We start from the raw sequence: 14,696 nt of genomic DNA, 5'->3' as shown, positions 1-14,696 counted from the left end.
AAGAGCATGACCTCGCACATCTGTGCTGGACGTAATCAGAGCAGCAGAGCAGGGGTGGGGGACACCTCACCGTCCTCAGGAGCCCACACTTCTCTTCCTGATCCAGACAAGAGCCTGATCTAAACTCATCCCTCTCCTAGCATGAGGGAGAAGAGGTCTCGGGGTCTTCTGTCTCCAGCCAAACCCCGTGGTCTGTTCCTTCTAACCCATGTCAGGCCTGGTTCCTCTGCTCTGCCTCTCGTCGATCTCCAGGAAGGGAAGTGCCTGGGATGTCAGGGTAGATGGAATGACAACAGAACAGGAAGGAAGCTTCTCCCTGGAGATATTTGGGAAAATGTCCATGCCATTCTCAGTCTAGCGATCATGCCTGCATCGTGCTTCCTTCCCACTTAGAAGAAGCATAAATACAGTCCTGCCCTGTTTTACTGAGCTTCGGCTTCATCGCACTTCGCAGATACTGCATTTATTACAAGTCGGAGATTTGTGACAACCCTGTGTGGAGCAAATCTATTGGCACCATTCTTTCCAACAGCATTTGCTCACTTTGTGTCTCTGTGCCACATTTTGGTAATTCTCCCAATATTTCAAAACTTTTTACTCTTGTTGTATTTATTGCACTGATCTGGGGTCAGGGATTGCAGCTTACTGAGAGCTCAGATAATGATGAGCATTTTCTAGCAACAGAGTGTTCTTTACTTAAAGTATGGAACTTGTCTTTTTTTTTTTTAAGATAGAAAGCTATTGCGTACTTAGCAGACCACAGTGTAGTATAAATGTGGCTCTTCTGTGCATGAGGAAACAAAAAAACTCATCGGGCCCACTTTATTGGGATTTTTGCTTTATGCCAGGGGTCTGGGGCTGAGCCGCACTCTCTCGGAGTTGTGCCTGTATCATTGCCCAGACGGCCGTGGCTGGGCCCCAGCGAAGATGCTGGAATGACCCTAACACCTGGGAATTCGTCCTCTCCCTCTACCCTCATGTGGCCTGTGTGCTCTTTTTTTTTTCCTTCCGCCCCTCTGTGTCTTTTCCCTCCTAAAGTCCAGTCCACAGCTCTGGACCCCACGTTCTCCCAGGGAATCCACTGGTCAGCTCTTTCTGGATTCCTCGAGCCCTCGCTCTTGGTATCACTTATTTTAACAATCACTCGCAGCCTGGGCCCCCTCAAGCACCCGGGGAAACTGTGTTGTAGAGATGAAGGATTCCTTGTGACAAGATGCTTGTTTATCGGGGAAATAAAAGTGTTGTTTTCCATCAAGCAGTCTTATTTTTTATTACATGCAGGAAATACTGATACCTGCAGGGCAATCGAGTTCAATTCAAGAGCATGTGTTTCCCACAGGAGTCATGATCCAAAGGCTCCAAGTCATAATTTGCCTCACTGTGTATTTGTGATTACTAAAACAACTACCTTGACTCATTTCCTTGCAGAGGTCTACAGAATAAGGCAAGAGCCTGTTTCATCTGGCAGGTCCTGCAGGGACGTGAGTGGCGATCTTCCCATCACATACTGAGTTTCTCTGGGCCTTGCAACGCACCACCTCCCCTTCGACCTCCTAGGTGGGAAGCCAAGTGCCCACCCTGAGGCTCAGTCCCTTAAGAAGACCTTGTGGCTCTCTCTTCATCTGACAGTGTTTCTCGTCCCACCACCCAGAAACCATGGCTGGCACAAGTGATGGGAGACTGACTTTGCACATGGGAAGGCCATTTCCTACTTTTGGCAGCAGTTTCTAGGGCTAAATATTAGACCTTGGTGGGTGAAAGGTGAATGAATGGGGCCAACTCTGCCTGGAGGTTCCTTCTCCTCAGATTCCCTCTAGAACCAGGTGTGGCGTGGGGCTGAACCTGGAGCCAGCTACCCCAGCTCTCCAGCTAAGAGGGGGAGGATTCTTTCTCAGGCTCCTTTAATCAAAAGGGTATGGGAACGTGAGGAGGGGCAGGAGGGAAGTATCAGTGGAGGAAATATCCCCTTGATCCTGAAGTATCTGATGGAGAAAAGACTCTGGGATGCCTGCAGTCTTGGGTCTGTCAAGTGCCCCACAGAAGGAGGATTGGGAACAGGATTTAAAATTATGACTGATGCCAAACCCAATGTAGAAAATTAGAGTCTCCCCCCTCCCAGGAAGTAGAGACATGGGAGAAGGTGCATGGGATTTGGGGTTAAAGGACCTTGTCTCGATGCCTAGCTCCCCATCTGCTGGTCATGCAACTCTGCACGATTCACCCACATTCTCAAGCCTGTCTTTTCTCATAAATCAAATAAATATAGCCCGAGAAGACTTTTCTTGCTATATGATCAACCGAAATGCCACAAGGGGAACATAAAGGCCTACTCAGGGTTGAGATTTATTATGAAATGAAGTGGTTACTGACTCCGTAATAGACCAAGCATCTGAATAAATGAAACCACACTTGAGATGGAATTGGTGGCCCAGAGGAGGGAGGTCTCCTTGCAGCCCTTTGCAGACCCAGCAGGAAGAGAAAGAAGCCCAGCAGCATGAAGGAAGATCTTCTCCTCCCCAGGCGACAGCCCAGTCAGTGAGACACAGTCACGACTGCGCCAATGAAAAGCCGCTACACTTGAAATCCCAGGTCACTGCGTTGGGCTTTTTTCTACAACAGCCTGCTTACCCCACCCACCCATTCCTCTATAGGGGAGCAAGTCCTCCTCTTTTTTCTCTGCAATTGCCCATGGTTGGCCGTAGCTTGCCTGTCCCTAGTTGCAATCCATCTGCTCTTCCTGAATAAAACCATTTTGCTAGTAAAATAACCAGCTGTTCTATTTCCGAGGCTGATAAGGGATCGTGAGACACAGTTTTATCCACTCAGAACCCTGGGAATATTTTCCTGGGTGGTGATGGTATTTTCTTCCCTTGCTTATTGAAGTGTGCCTGGCATAGAGTATATTGCCCAAAATTAAGGTTTACAAATCGATAAAATTTGATGTACATGACTGTACTGTAATGGGGATTCTCTTTGGTCTCCATCTCTGGTCTCCATCTCTGGTTCCAGGCACAGAGCTTCAAAAGTCTGTGGAATTCCCTGAAGGATAAGACCGCCTTTGTTAAACTAGTGAGGGGGCTCATCGTGGGCCCCTAGATAGCAAAAGACAAAGTGTCTGATCAGGTGGTTGTAACGTTGAGCCAAACTGACCTCCGGGGACACTCTCAGGTCTCACCTAGGTGTGTACTTTATAATAAAACTGAAATCGGAAGTCTAGCACTTTCCTTAGTTCTATGGATTAGTTCCAGGGAATTAGTGAAACTGAGGGGCTATGGGAACCCCTGAATATATAGCCAGTCCGTCAGGAAAATGCAGGTGGCCTAGGGATCCCCAAATTGCATCTGGTGCTTGATAGGAGGACAGTCTTCTGGGGGACCTTTCCCTTCTCTTGTGGGATCTCGTGCTAACTCAGTGATCAGCAACAGAATCATATTGGAGTATGCCAAGTTGGGGGGCAGAAGAATACTTGGTGTCAGAAATGGGGCATTCCCAAGAAGGACTGACTCACTGACACATGTGGTTTGGAAACAGCAGGGATGAGAGTGCGGGTATGAGCTTCCTTTGATTCCTGTGTGGTCAGAAGGTCACCAACAGTAGCGACCAACATCTGTGCCACAGTCATTTCCGTACATTAAAAGTTATAGAGAAAAGTTGAGTAACAGAATTTGGAAATGATGGACTCAACTCCTAGGGAGCTGGCCCACTGAAAATGTAGAGGAAATGTAAAATAATAAGAAAAAGTTAAAGATGCAATCCCTTGCTCATGGTTATCACTAATAGCTAAAAGGAATAGGAAACAGAGTGGTGGGTTGGATCTCGAGGCCATTCAGTCTCAAAGCGTTCCCCCAAGGAAATATTAAGCTTGGACAACACAGAGCATCCCTAAAACCTCTGGTCACCAACAAGGTAGTCCAGCTAGGGGGGATGACAAAATCAAGGAATCACTGAAGCCAGGAGGTAGAGTGTGAAGAAGTTGTCTCATTTTATGGATGGGCATCACCAGCTCCCCAACAAACCTTTACTGAAAAGGGATGTGACAGTGACTCATTTGGGGGCTGTGTCTTTGGTTTTGAAGGCTACAGAGTGGGAGGGCATGTTTGGGTCCCTACAGGACCCACATTTCATGATGGAACAATCACAGCTGGCTGTGCATGATCCAGACACACTACAGGTTATTCCTGAGGCAACCAGCAAGCCCGGGACTGGAGAAAAGGCACTATATGGTTTGTGTATTCTGAGACGGAAGGGACTGTCTGATTGTCCCTGTAAGTGCCAAGTGGTACATCCCAGATGAAGCAACGGATACATTTTGTATACAAGCGAAGCTGCCCTGGCTTTATGATGATCAGGAAGTGCATCAATGGAATAAGCCCCTTGTCTAGGGCATGGTAGGTGCTGTGATCAAAATGCCCCTTTTGTATGGGCACACCATGAAACCTTAATACTGCAAAATCGATTAAGGGGCCAAAATCACTTCAGGACTTTACTGTCTCAGTTTTCCCTTACGGGTCTCTTATAGATGCTACCCTCCCCTCCAAAAAGACTTATGGGGAAAATCAGAGAGTCAAGAGACTCATTCCAGCCAAAAATCAATCTTTACATGGTTTTTAAGGAATGGGACAAAGAGCGGATGTTGCTGGGTTTGAAGCAAAGTTATATTTTTAAACAGTTCTGAATAGAACACTTAATGAACTTCTTTGGTGTCCTCCAACATTAAAGGCTTCCAAAGAAGTCTTTCCCCCTGTCTAACCCAGTTGTAAGTATTTTAAAAGCCAGAAGGTAAAGATTCCAAGGAGAAGCCCAACCTGGTGTTGCATGCGCCGATAGTCAAGCCAATTTTTCAAGATGAATATTGGCAGAAGGGCCAGTGTATCTGGGCTCAACCCTCTGCTGGGGACCCAAACCTTGTGCACATGAGCAGGTGGAATGGTGGAGGTGTGGACAAGAGGTTTCTTGGACTCCTTGACAAGGGGAACCCCAGGAACTGTGTCATACCAAAATCTGTTGGTAAGACCCTAAATGAAGCTTACAATTAAACTGAGAGAATCTAGAAATGCAAGAATTGATAGGATTAAGGTGAAAAGTTTGGGTGACAATCGGAATGTTTCTGCAGGCTTTGTGCCTATTTTACCTGAATGTCTTATGAGGATGGATAATATGTCTGACTGGTGAATGTTTCCCCCACCCGGGATTATAAAACGGAAGGCCCATAAATCCACCCTTCAAGCCATATTAATTGGACATGCTAAATGGGTATCAATAAGAAAGCCAGAGCCCACACAGTGGGGAAAAAAAGGAGGTGGAGTGTTGGTACAAAGTCTCTGTACAAGAACCCTGTGTGCAATGTAGACTGGAGCTTATGGCAAGTTCCTATGGGCCCCACCTAGTGACAACTGCTGGAACCATGAACCAGAGAATTTCCATTTGAGGAACAAGAGCTGGCTTGCTCTAGGATATTGACTCTGCTCTTGCAACTGAAGGGCAGAAAAGAATCTTGAAACCTAAAATACCCATCATACTTTGGTGCTGTCAGAGAAACACTCTAATATGGAGGGCAATGGCTAGAAAATTTCCATAATAAAATGGAAATGGTTTGTGCATGGGGCATGTGACAAGAAGAGAACAAATGCTTACTCAGCATTATCTGCAAGGAGGAACACCCTATTCCCTTAGAACTGACTTTGGGACCACATCTCAGGAGCTGCCCAATTCTATTTCCACACAGAGAGTGCCCTATAAAGCCCTTGACTGACCAACACAGAGTGGCTTGGCTTTTGGATGGCAGTTTTGGGGTGAACTGAGAGTTTCCTGTTTAGAAGACTGCCACTCTGATCAAAGAAGGTAGAGATAAATCAGCTCCTTGGGCTAGACTGCATGCTGTTTGCCCCTATGTTTGGGTTTTTACAATCCCGTGGGTACTGACCAGTAATCTATGCATAAGGTCAGGTAGAAGCGCAGTGGAGTACCAGCCTATCAGGAGGAAGCCCAAATGGGGCATGGCCCTATGGCACTCACTATGGAAAGTTGAAGAGTGCATTAAAGTAAGACATGTCAATGCTTATCAGAAGAACTCCCTTCCAGATTTGTATGGTGATTGGAATTGATGAGTGTATGTACCGGTGTGCTTGCTGGTGGTGGCCACCTTGGTTCATGGACTGCTGCAGTAAAGCAGAGATGGGCAAACTCTAGACATAGTCCTCTTGCACCCTCTGAGGCACAAAATGCCGACAAGAACTGTTCTGTCTGCCAACCAGAGAGACAGAGACAGCAGGTGCCTAGGAAGCGGTTCTCCAGGGGGTGGGGAGGGGAACACTGCCAAGTGGACTACAGGGCACCAACATCCATGAGTCCTAATGGGAACAGGCACTGACTCTGGGTCGACTGTCTGTACCAGGTGGTAGATGTAAGGGCTCAGAGGATGACAAGAGAACCAGCATGAAGCCCCTGCACTAATTTAGACTGCCGACTTATATTTTCTTAGGAGTAGTGGTCTGATAGAAAATCAGAATGGGCAATGAATCAGAGGGAGATGCAAGCACGGTGGGCTGGGCTACACGGCTTCACAAGTGTTTGCTCACAGTCACCATGAGGGGCACAGAGACTGTCCCCCCACTAGATAGACCCCTCTGCCTTTCAGTTGGACCTCGGGGAGAAGGGGAGCAGAGGATGCTGGTGGGACTATGAAATTCTTCCCTGTGGGGGAAGATGATGAGAGAAGGGCCTGACTGAGTGGATTGTGCTGTCAGTTCCTCTGGCAAAAATGGGGTTAATGGTAAATGCACCTATGTCACCAAGAGGTAGAAATAGCCCATTAGTTCTGCACAAATGCAGAGAAGGGGCACTAACAGCTGAGGATAAGGAATGAACACATGGGTTGTGCAGTGTGCAAAATCCCATATTGTTCCAGAAAAGACTCTTAGCTTGACGATGCCAGATGCCTGAAGGGGCGAAGTCATACGTCTCTGAGACCACTCCTTCTTTTGGAACCGGCCAATCTGAAATGGAAGCCTGCAAACCTGTGTGACCTCGCCCTGGGAGACATTCTGCTCATGTAATATGATGAAGTACTGGACTAATTATTAATGACCGCAAGTCACTCTCGTAATATGACAGTACCTTTCGACTTTTATTTTTCAGGTCACGTCTACCATATTGCAATATGGCCTCACACTGGCATTGTGAGTATACCACTGATAGTGAGAGTCAAACATATTGGGAAATACAGTTGAGCTGAAAACCTACTATCTGCACCCCACACTTCCTCCTGCAAATACTAGGTTATTCGTGTTGATACGATTTCTCGGTCTGTCATCATAGTGTTATCTCAAATGTGGATTCTCAGACAGATATGATCCTTTTTCTATAAGGGAACTGCGGTCAAAGACCGGGAGAGCGAGAGCAAGCTGAGATGGACTTCAATCATGCAGCCAATGCTTTTCTCAACTGTGCCTACGGAATGTCACCCCAATAAAAATTATGAACATGGAAGATCAGTGAAATTTTTTCTTTGGTGAACACACTGAGGTGCTGGGAGGGTGACACGATCTGACTCACCCAGAGAAGGTGTGGAAACTCTGCTTCCCAGAGCCTCCCAGACCCGGCACTGTGCATATCCTTTATGAAAGTTGTAATCATCAGGATAGCTCTTTCTTGAGTCCTAGGAATCATTTACAGCCAATTATCAAATTTGGGTCATGGGAACCCCTGGATTTGTAGCTGGTCTTTTGAAAGTGCAAGTAGCCTGGGGACCTCCAATGTGTGTCTGGTTCTGAAGAAAGGGCAGTCATGTGGAGGACTTGGCCCTTAATTTGTGGGATCTCATCGTAACTCTGGGTGGTTGGTGTCAGAATGGAATCACAGTGCAGCCAATTAGGGTAGAAAGAGGACACACATATGTCCATGAAGCAATGGTGATGAGTGTTTTTTAGCTGAAAAAGTGGACACTCGCAATTTTGCTGCATAAGGGGGATACAACTGTGTGGGAAAGACACACAGGCACACACAGTCGCGCCATACAAACTCACATATAGGCTCACCTCCCTGGCCCCATGACACAAACCTATACCATCTAAATGGAGCGCAGCTGCTTGTAGAAACACGGGCATAGTTCTTTACCTAGAAAATCATGTTCCTTCACCACACTCTCAATCCTCACTCCCACCCCAGAGCTGGAATTGTGGTGGTTCCCCAGATGAAAGCCTGCAAGGAAGACCCACCATTTTTATCATCTGGATCTTTTTCCTCAGCAAGTGCCTGACCCGGACTATGAATCATTTTTTCTTTCTTTCTTTTGAGGCCACCTGTCATCACAGAGAAGCAAATACTGTGGGGATCAGGTCATGCTATGCCCTGACTTGACTGTCCTTTTGTTCTCCTGTTGACTGTAGAAAATCAGATGGCAAGGGCACCTGGCTGGCTCAGCTGGTAGAGCATGCAACTCTTGATCTTGAGATCACGAGTTCAAGCCCCACATAGGGCATGGAGCCAACTTAAACTAAATAAATTAATTAACAAAAAAGAAAATCAATGGGAAACATTGCTCAAGACAAGGGAACCCAAAAGCAAGAGTAGAGGACACCTACACATACCAAAACGGATGAATTGTTCTTGGAGGAGGTGTCTGTCAAGTCCATCTTGGTTGGCAATTACAAAAATCTTAAAGAGGAAAAAGCACCACTGGAGTAGAGGCCCCCTACCAACAATTTATATAATCAATACTCCCATATTTCAACGCCTCCTGAATCAGGCATCAGTTGGCAAGAGACTATCCTTCCAGCCCTCCAAGGAAAGTGTAAATAACCTCTATCATGGACATGAGTGGCTTTTCATTTCTGAACTACCAGTGTAGTAAGGGAAAAAATCAAGAAAGCATCATTTCTATCCCAAACAAAGAGAATCTTGAGTAGGCATATGGTGGGACCTCTTCCTCTGCCCTGCCACCTGGTCCTCTGGGGAACTAAGAGGGTGTAGATGAACTTTCAGCACGTTGGTGGGACTGCTCATGCATTACTGGAGCCCAGCTTGAAGGAGAAATGCAAAAAAGTCCTGGACACCAGGCTGGCGCTATGAACTCTTATTTGTCATTGTACCCAAGTTGTGTATCAGCCAGGATTTGGGCATTTCCAGCGCTTGTGCAGAGAATGCTGTTAAATTCCAGTATAATGCCTCCTCAATCTTATTTGTCTGGGGTCAGACACCAAGGCATAACCCCAGCAAGGACAGAGGTTGGCCACGTTGACCTTCTTTTTGTCGCCAAATCTTAGAATCTGTGAGCTGACTGGAAGCATCTGAACTTTCGATGTGCTTTTTACATATCCCCCAGAATAGCTAAAATGAAAAAGTCAGAAAATACTAAATGTGGTTGAGGCTGGGGAGCAACCACACTCCCTTCCACAGTAGCCATGAGCATCAGTTGGGCAGATTTGGAAAACCCTTAGTCAGGATTCCATGGCGCTGAATATAAGCATCCGCTATGCCCCCCAGTCCTTCCTCAGGTGGAGAAATACCCAACAGAAATGCACGCATATATTTCTCAGAAGACATTTCCATCAGGAATGTACACAGAGGCATTCCTCTTAACTTCTCAAAGCTGTAAAATACCCAAACCCTCATAAACGTGGAACGTGTGAACAAATTCTAGCACATTTCAACAACCGTGTGCTTTTCCTTCTGAGGGAAGAATGATCTTTAAAAACATACAACAATATGGGTGAATCTCACAAAACATAGAGCAAATGAAGCCAGGCACAAAAGGAATCAAGATTTCCTTTATTCGCAAGTGGTTGACTATGGTTACCTTTAGGGCTGAGGTTCATGATGGGAAGGGGCCCCCAAAGGAAAAAGCTCAGGCTTTTCATGGCAGATCTCTCAAGTCCATTTTGATCAGCAAATACAAACTTCTTTTTCAAGGAGGAGAATTTTTTTGCTGAGGAAAATGCTCACTACCAAACACTTTGTAACTGATCCTGTCACTTTTTAAATGTCCTTTGGAATCAGGTGTCAGTTAATAATAGGCTCAACACTCCCCCCACACACACACACAAACTAGGAAATTGTGGATGTCATCTACAATGTACATTGTCACATTTTCTTTTGAAGAAAGAAATGAAGCAAGGTTTCTATCTCAAAGACAGACCAGCTTACCTTGGTGGGAGTTGGGGCCTCCATCCTCTGTGGTGCCTCCAAGAAGTTCTTCCGACAGGCCCTCAGAAGGAGCTAGGACACAGAGAAGCTGTCGGGACACTGGAGGTGCTGCTCAGGAATTACTCAGGGAGCTTTGCTTGGTGTGGACATGGGGTAAGAACGTATGCCTGTCATTGGTTAACCAGCAAGGCCTGAGCAGCTGCTGGACTGGCCTCCTCAGTGGATGAAGGCAGGCAAAGAGGAGGAGCAGGAAGGAAATGAGAAACAGGGCCTTTGCCTTTCTAGCTACGGAAGGGGAACTTAATCTATGTGAAATGGTCAGTCTAAAAAAGGCAAACACTAGAATGCGTGTTGTTTCAATGACAGAATCCCATGACTCCTGCCCATTTTAAAGCCCAGCAAAATGCCACTTATTCAAATATTACAAGACCATTTCAGCTTCCATGCTTCTCATATGCTGCTACTGTATTCATCACCTATTCTATTGGGTTTTTAACTTTTTTACATGTATATATATATATATATATATCACTTATCCTTTTCATCATTCATCAGTATACAATCCAGTGGCATTAATTACCTTCACACACTGTACACTCATCACCACTATCTACACCCAAAACTCTTTCATTCTATCCAACATAACCTCTGTACCCAGGAAGAAATAACTCCATCTCCCCCACTGCTTCCAGCCCTTGCTAACGTCTGTCTCTATGAGTTTGCCTATTCTAAGGACCTTGTATAAGTGAAATCATACAATATTGGTCTTTCCCTGCTTGCTTTATCTCACAGAGCATAGTATCTTTTCAAGGTCCATCCATATTGGGGCATATTTCAAAATTGAATTCCTTTTTATAGCTGAATGGTATTTCATTGTGTGTACATAACACATTTTATTGATCCATTCATCATTGGATGGACTTTGGGGTTGTTTCCACTTTTTGGTAATGTGAATAGTGCTGCCAGGAACACTGGTGTATGGATTTCTGGAGAATCCTGCAATGATGATACATGACATTATACATTTGTCACAACTCTCAGAATGTCAAAGCACAAAGAGTGAATTTTAATGTAAACTGCAGATTTTGAATAAAAGTGTATCGATATTGTTTTTCTAATTATAACAAATGTACCACATTCATGTAAGATGTTATTAATGGAGGAATCTGGGGGGTGGGATATGGAAACTTTCTGTATTATCTGTTCAACTCTTACATTCATCTAAACCTCCTGTTCTAAATAAAGCCTATTAATTTTTTAAAATCTGAAAACACTCTTTCAGGGAGAGATCTATTTCAGGCAATGTTCAAAAATCAGTCAAGCAGAGAAAGACAATTGTCATATGGTTTCACTCACATGTGGAATATAAGGAATAGCACAGAGGATCATAGGGGAAGGGAGGGAAAACTAAATGAGCAGAAATCAGAGAGGGAGACAAACCATGAGAGACCCTGGACTCCGGGAAACTAACTGAGGGTTACAGAAGAGGGGGGCCTGGGGGGAAGGGATGACCAGAAGAGGGGTATTAAGGAGGGCATGTCTGGTGATGAGCACTGGGTGTTCTATGCAACTAATGAATCATTGAACACTACATCAAAAACAAATGATGTACTATATATGGTGGCTAATTGAACATAATAAAAAAAAGAATGTAGACAAAAGGGAAAAAAATCAACTAAAGGTCTTTACATTAGCTAGAGTTGTTTTTACTGTTAAACGTGAGCCCATTCTTGTGTTAGAATGTATCTTGATTTCTAGAGTTACAGCACTACTGATTGACTTGATCATTTACCTTTGCATACAGAAGAGAGGAATGTGGCTTAACATTTTCATAGTTTTCTCTGAATGAAATATGGGTCACTGAATAAAATAGAATCATTATTCTTGAATGAACTTAATGGGTCCATTTCCACAGTACCTTCAACTGGGTCATTTATAGGGTGCCCTCTGTTGTTTGCCAAGAGGCCGAGTTTTCCGAATCACTGCTTGGGGCCAGTTGATACTCTTGACCTCAGGGGAACATTTCCTCTGAATCCTTGAAGCAAGATCCCAGGAAATGCATCACAATAGAGACAACTGTGCACATCTTGCTGGCAGAAGAACACAGGGAAATGGGTGATAATCTATTCATAGTTCAATCCTTTCGTCCCATTATTCACCTGCTGCCTGCCCAGTAGAGCCTCCTGAATCCAAGTTGGACTTCTGGAGCTTTTGCAGTTGGGTATGCACTTAGAACACCCAACAGGCAGGTCCTGTGAGCAAATACCTTTATTTTGCTGAGGCATTGCAGAAATGCAGCAAACTGCAGTATCCATGACTGATGGCCTGGGTCCAATCTCCATTTAAAAGAAGCCACAAGTAGAAGGAGGAAAAGATAGCAGAGGAGTAGGGGACCCTATTCCAACCGGAATTGAGCTGGATATCTTCCAGACCACTCTGAACACCCATAAAATCAGCCTGAGATGTAAGAAGATAGATCTAGATCTCAACAAACAGAATATCTCAGGCAGTTGGTTTCAAGTTATGAAGTGGGGAGCCATGATTCCAGGGGCACATATCTGAAGATAAATGGAAGGGAGAGGGAGTCGTGGGGATCCTGCACCATCGGTGAGCAATAGCCTCCCATGCTGGGGACCGGGCACAGACTTGCAGACGGGGAGCAGCAGGGAAAGGACTTTAGGGCAGCCCCCTGGACTGAACCTGGAGCGATTGGGCTGCACGTACAAACGGGGGGTGGTTGGTGGTTTTAGAAGCACAAAGGGCAGAGACGTACCCTGACCAGGAGGCAAGGACTGGGAGTGCTGCTGAGGGGCGCACAACCCAGGACGCTGCAGTTTTTAGCAGCACAGACAGAAACGGAGATAGTGTGGCCTGGAGAGCTCACTGAAAAACAGACAACAATGTCTCTGTTCTGAGGCAGAGGGTTGGATATGATCTCTTCTGCTCTGACTCTCAGAAGAGACACAGAAAGCCACCAGGGAAAAGCCGCGAGCAAACAAAAGCTCCCCAAAACAGGTTTTCACTGAGCGCATCCTCCCACACACACAGGGGGCAGGGCAACTCTGCCCAAATAGGGGTGCCTGAGTAACAGCGCGGCAGGACCCTTCCCCAGAACACAGTCTGGGAGAACAAGAGGCTGACAACCTTAAAGCCCTACAAAACAGGTGCATCTTCCTTGGGTTGTGGTCAATAATTTGGACTCTATACATTCCCTCAACCACCCCTCAACAGAATGACTAGGAAGAGGAACCCCCAAAATAGGAAAGACTCAGAGACTGTGACTTTTGCCACAGATTTATAAATGGATACAGATATAAGCAAGATGTTGGAAATGGACTTCAAGGTAACAGTTATGAAGACGATAGCTAGAATGGAGAAATTGATTAATGGCAACAGAGTCTCTAAGAGCAGAAATGAAAGCTGAACTGGTAGAACTTAAAAATGCTATCAATGAGATCCAATCTAATCTAGATATTCTAACAGCTAGGGTAAATGAGGCAGAAGAGTGAATTAATGATCTAGAAGACAAACTGAAAGAAAAGAAGGAAAAAGAGGGGGCCTGGGAGAAACAGCTTAAAATCCATGAAAACTGAATTCGAGAAATAAGTGATGCCATGAAACATTCCAGTGTCAGAATTATTGGGATCCCTGAGGGGGTGGGGAGAGAGAGAGGACTAGAAGGTATATTTGAGGAAATCATAGCTGAGAACTTTCCTAATCTGGGGAATGAAACAAACATTTGAGTCCTAGAGGCAGAGAGGACCCCTCCCAAGATCAAGGAAAACAGGTCAACGCCCCGGCATGTAATAGTAAAACTCGCAAATCTTAGAACCAAGGAAACCATCTTAAGGGCAGTTAGGGGGAAGAGATTCCCTACATACAGAGGGAGGAACATCAGAATAACGTCAGACCTATCCACAGAGACCTGGCAAGCCAGAAAGGCCTGGCAAGACATATTCAGGGTACCAAATGAGAACAACATGCAGCCAAGGCTGTCATTTAGAATGGATGGAGAGATGCAGAGCTTCCAAGACCGGCAGAAACTGAAAGAATAGGTGACCACTAAGACAGCCCTGCAAGAAATATTAAGGAGGGTTCTGTAAAAGGAGAAAGATCCCAGGAGTGATATAGAAGAGAAATTTACAGAGTCAATCTATAGAAACAAGGACTTCACAAGCAACATGATGACAATAAAGTCATATCTTTCAATAATCACTCTCAGTGTGAATGGCCTAAATGCTCCCATAAAATGGCACAGGGTTGCAGATTGGATAAAAAGACAGGACCCAACCATATGCTGTCTATAAGAGACTCATTTTGAACCTAGAGATACATCCAGACTGAAATTGAAGGGTTGGAGATCCATCTTTCATGCCAACAGACCTCAAAAGAAAGTTGGGGTAGCAATTCTTATATCAGACAAATTAGATTTTAAGCTAAAGACTGTAGTTAGAGACACAGAAGGACACTCTATCATATTTAAAGTGTCTATCCAACAAGAAGATCTAACAATTGTAAATATCTATGCCCCCAACATGGGAGCAGCCAATTAC

Source organism: Neomonachus schauinslandi, chromosome 14, assembly GCF_002201575.2.
Source record: "Neomonachus schauinslandi chromosome 14, ASM220157v2, whole genome shotgun sequence".
In the NCBI taxonomy this organism is placed as follows: domain Eukaryota; kingdom Metazoa; phylum Chordata; class Mammalia; order Carnivora; family Phocidae; genus Neomonachus; species Neomonachus schauinslandi.
The sequence above is the reverse complement of the archived record's forward strand: the minus strand, read 5'-3'. Positions refer to the sequence as shown.